This window comes from Aplysia californica, unplaced genomic scaffold (assembly GCF_000002075.1).
Source record: "Aplysia californica isolate F4 #8 unplaced genomic scaffold, AplCal3.0 scaffold00354, whole genome shotgun sequence".
Taxonomy (NCBI): Eukaryota; Metazoa; Mollusca; class Gastropoda; order Aplysiida; family Aplysiidae; genus Aplysia; species Aplysia californica.
The window spans coordinates 604,668-609,646 of NW_004797624.1; positions in this window are offsets into that span (position 1 = coordinate 604,668).

Below are 4,979 nucleotides of genomic sequence, written 5' to 3' on the forward strand. Positions count from 1 at the left end.
TATATATATATACTGTGCGTATAATATTTGTATAAATGAAAGACAGGACCATAAGCAGAAGCCAATGTGGTAAACGAAAATCAAATGGCAGCAACATCCTAATAATATGCATTAGCCTACATGCAAAAAGAACTGAAAACGCCCCCGGAATATTTATTGAAAGTATTGGATCAGGGTACAGAGCAACTGAAGACACCAACAGCACTTGTTGATGTGTTTACGCCTTTCTTGAGTCTTTTGCGACAGCGAGGCCCTAGCGAAGCCTGCCAAACTTGACAAAACTGACACTCGCCATGGCTTGATTTGGCGTACCAGCTTCCTGTAGACGCCACCGAAGTGCATCAACAAATAAATAGTATTAGTTACGAAAACAGGTTCGATATTAAAATAAAAATCTGGAGGACCAAAAAAACCCAACACATCTTGAGTAGCTTCTTTTGGGTTGTTGAGAAGAATTTTATATTATTATGCTTATTGGTTGGATATTGTTATTCTCTGTTTGTTCGTTTGTTTCGTTTTGTTTTGTGGTTTTCTTTTCACGTTGTATATTAATTATTTCAGTTCTTCTGTTTTTATTTACTCATCCTATTCATGTCGTGTTTCAATTCAAACCAGGTCTTCTGCTTAACTGATGCTGTACCATGTCCTAGAAGTTTTACAGGGGTATTTTAAGAGAGTGGGGGTGGGGGGTATTTTTCTAGGGGTCGGGTGGTGGAGGTTTGGGTTGTTCCAGGGTTTTTTTTTAACTTCTATATTGGGGATTTTTTTGTATTTCACAAGCTTCCTTTAGCGCCACTGCTACAACAGCGTTCTGCGGCCATGACCGTAGATATAAGTAAGACTACAAGTATGCTCTCGTGTTTGGCTACTAGTGACTCTGTGAGTCGTGTTGAGACCTCGATTTACAAGGTTGATCATATAACATGTGTGTCACTACGTGGTGGATCCAGGCGCTTGTCAATTTTTGGGCATTCGGACTTATTGCTAGGACTGCTATTTTAAAACTAGTTCAATTGTCTTGGTATCGGTGAAAAAAAATGCCCATTTCCTTGAATAGAAGTCAAGATTTTTTAGATTAAAGAAGGAGGGGTCACCTGGTTTCAAAGGTAGAATTAGCGAGAAAATGACCGCCAAAGCTTGGTTATTGCCATAGTTTGATTCTCTGAAAACTTACATTTTTGTGCTTTCAATTCACGTTTTTCAGTAAAATCCACCCAGAAATGTATTCTTAATTGGACAACAACGGTGTTACGTCAAATAACAAAAATTGGATAAAATTACCAAACTGGCAGAAACATGTCAGTTTCTTAAATTCCATTACTTTAACATGCGCCTGATTTCTCTTCGCTTCCTCACATAATATGACTGTTTTTTTCTTTCCACCATGCTATAACTATTGGCTTTCAGACTGTTGCTCAAAGAGAAGCAATGTAGAAGGTATTTGCTGTAGATGATAGACAGACAGACAGACAGACAGACAGACAGACAGACAGACAGACAGACAGACAGACAGGCAGACAGACAGACAGACAGAGAGGACAAAACAAATGGCTATGCTTTTCCTCGGGAAGATTCCCGCTTTTTATCTTGTCAGTCAACACATGTAACGAGCATCAAGGAAGATGACCAGCAGCTTCAATTTTTCATTCCTGCTATAGTCGAAAAGATGAGAACAGAATATAAATGACAAACCTTTTGCCGGGGAAAAGAACAGAGTGACAGGCAAAACACCACAGAAGAGGAAAACAAGAACCCATAACAATGCCTGCCTGCCAGAATGTCAGAGAGTCTACAGTTTTGCGTCCACAGCTCCAAGACTGATTTGTCAACCTTCCTGTTTTCTTCCTGATCTTAGCTACTTCTCTACTGCTTTTTCTTTAATACTATCGTTCCCAACGACCTGGGGGATATAAATAGCACAATTTTCCATTCATAAAGGGATCATTTTCTATCGTAAGTGGTCGCTACCCTGGAATTACTAAGTTTTATCAGCTCAGTACGTATCTATTTCAGAGGCTTTTGGCATAAAAAATGTTTGAGTTTTACATGTCAGGCTTTTTGGAACGCAAAGTTTTGAATATCTTGGTAATGACTCCAAATATTCTAACGATTTTGATAGAGGAGATACTGGTTTCTCACCTTGTGGTCTTCAAAACTCAAAACTGCAAAAATGTCTGATAAAACTTTGTAAATCTCGGGTATCGAAGAGCCACTCATACAACACATTTTCTATGAACTAAGGATGACGGTTTGTTTGTTTGTTAATTCAAAATGACTTTCAAGTTGTCTTTGTTGTTGTTGTTGTTGTTGTTATTCTTGTTGTTGTTGCTGTCGTTGTTGTTGTTGTTGTTCTTGCTGTTGTTGTTTCAAAACAGGCTTTTTCTTTTCAGTAAACTTTTTTGGTTTTAGTATTCTAAAATCAGTTTTCTTCGAAACCTCTTATTTAAGGAAGGCGTCATTCTTTCCCCAATCCCCCGATAAAAAACAAGACAATATAGCAAACAAACCAACAAACAAACACGAATTTGGGATCAAGCAGTTTTCTGTTCATCCACTGAAAAATGTGTCAGAAGAATTATTGTTCATTCGTTTTGAAAAAAAACAAAAACCTTCAGCATCGAAAACGCCGTCTGCCTGTTAGTGGTCAGGCCTTTCAACATCACAAGAGTTCGATTCCCGTTTGTGGGTGTTGGTGGATGCTCTGGTGTGGTTTGCTGCTTCTTTCCTATCAAACATTATAGTCCTTTTCTTCCCTTCTTCTTTTTTATGTTTGCTACTCTCTTGTAACACCTCTAATCTTCTGGTGCTCATATGACCTTATGCAGTTGCGAACGCCGTAAAACCTCTACTAATACTACGATTCCCGTTTGAGGAAGTTTTTTGTGAAGTATTTCCGTCTATAGGATGTGACGTTGTATCAAAGATAGTACATAACAAGATGGGCCACTCAGACAAAAAAGTGTCTGCAGGAAGTTCGCTCTTTGCTTCAGATGGCGCTGCAGTCTGTTTTGAAGCTCTCTTTCGTTTTACCAGAAGAAGAATAGGAATAGCACCTCCTTGCGTGCGCAGATCGACTGCTGTTCATCAGCAGTTCGGGTTCGTTCAGTGTGGAGTTTTAGGGTTTTTTTTACTTTAATGACCTCTCGCCTTTCATTCTTAAGTCAAATGAAACGAAGAAAATAATCACCCTTTCCTCCGGAAGAGGTTTTTTGTCAGCGTAACCGTTTTAAAAAAGCGTTCTTCCGAAATTTATTAAAAAACTTGCTAGTTTCACTTTTATTTTTTAAACTCAAGTAGGGTAACTCTGTTCGCAAAAGGTGCGCTTTTGTGAAGAGGGCGCCACCGAATTTTGAGGACACTTTTTTTAATTGGCTCAAAGAGAGAAGTGGCCCCTCTTGTTATGTAGACTCTTTGGTTGTATTCCTTTCAGAATAGGCAGGCCCTGCCAGATGGAGGTCCGCCTCCTCTAGAATTTGAATCGTGCCCAGTGGGGTGCAAAAAATTGTTTCTTCCCATTGCACCTCATCTGGGTGGCATTGATTGGTATATTTTCCTAGTAAAATACCATAGAAATCTCACAATAGTCCATAGACTTAAAATAGAACATCCATTATAAATCACACCATTTGACAGTCTGGGCAAAGTCAGGGCTAAAGGGGACAAGGGGAGGAGAGAGGAAAGGGGATAGGGGGGGGGGAGAGAGAGAGAGAGAGAGAGAGAGAGAGAGAGAGAGAGAGAGAGAGAGAGAGAGAGAGAGAGAGAGAGAGACAGACAGACAGACAGACAGACAGACAGACAGACAGACAGACAGACAGACAGACAGAGAAAGGCGCTGTGTACGTTCGATTAAAACGAAATGTATGTTTTGTCCTTCATTTAAGCATAATAGCGTGACCCACCAGTGCAAGCTTTGGGACAATTTGTTTTTCTTTTTTTCTTTAGTTCGTTTTTTAGAGAGAGGAAATAGCTACGGACATTACGATGTAACTGTCTTCGGTGTATAATTTATACATACATACATATCTATATATCTATCTATCTATATCTAATCTGTATTAGATAGATAGATAGGTAGATAGGTAGATAGATAGATAGATAGATAGATAGATAGATAGATAGATAGACCTCAGAAGGTGTCATTTCTAACTCAGAGGTTGACGTGTAATGACCCTTCACCCTTCACCCTTCACGGTCAAGAGCTTCCGTTCCACATTTATTTCCACATTTTATTTTATTCAGAAGGGATTGTCTTGTGTGTAGAATAATATGACACACCTCATTGGTTGTCTTTTTTGTTTCCAACTTATTGTGGCCATTCTGCGGTAGCACCACATCTCAAACGCATGTATTGTATTTTCTTCTTCCTTGTCAAAGCACAGATCTTTGTGCCGTATAGGAATATGGGGAAGGTGTAGCATTGCAGCATTTTCTTTCTTAAAGTGATAGATAGTTGCCTGGATTTAAATAGTTTGTACATTTGGCTGAATCTTGTTTTTGCAGTTGCTGTTCTTATGTTTATTTATTTTTCACTATTTCCATCATCTGTGATAGTTGTCCTAAAATATTTAAATTGGTGTACTTGTTCAATTCTCTCCCCATCTATGGTTGTGTCTGTTGTTTTTCCAGAAGATTTTGACTCGACAAATGTTTTTGTTTTCTGTGTGTTTATGTCGAGGCCTGCCTTACTGCTAGTCACTCTTATTACTTTGACAATTTTAGGAAGATTTTCGTTCGTGTTTGAAAGCAGAACTGTGTCATCTGCGATCTCAGGTTATTGATGTTGCGGCCCCCAATAGTGACTCCCCGCAGGTTATGAGAAATAGAATGAGATGAATAAACAAATTGGATTATAAATGTTCTTCAAATTATTGTCATCAACTGTCTTTCACATTTGAACATTGACCAAAAAATAAAAAATATATGTTTTTCACACACACACACACACACACACACACACACACACACACACACACACACAC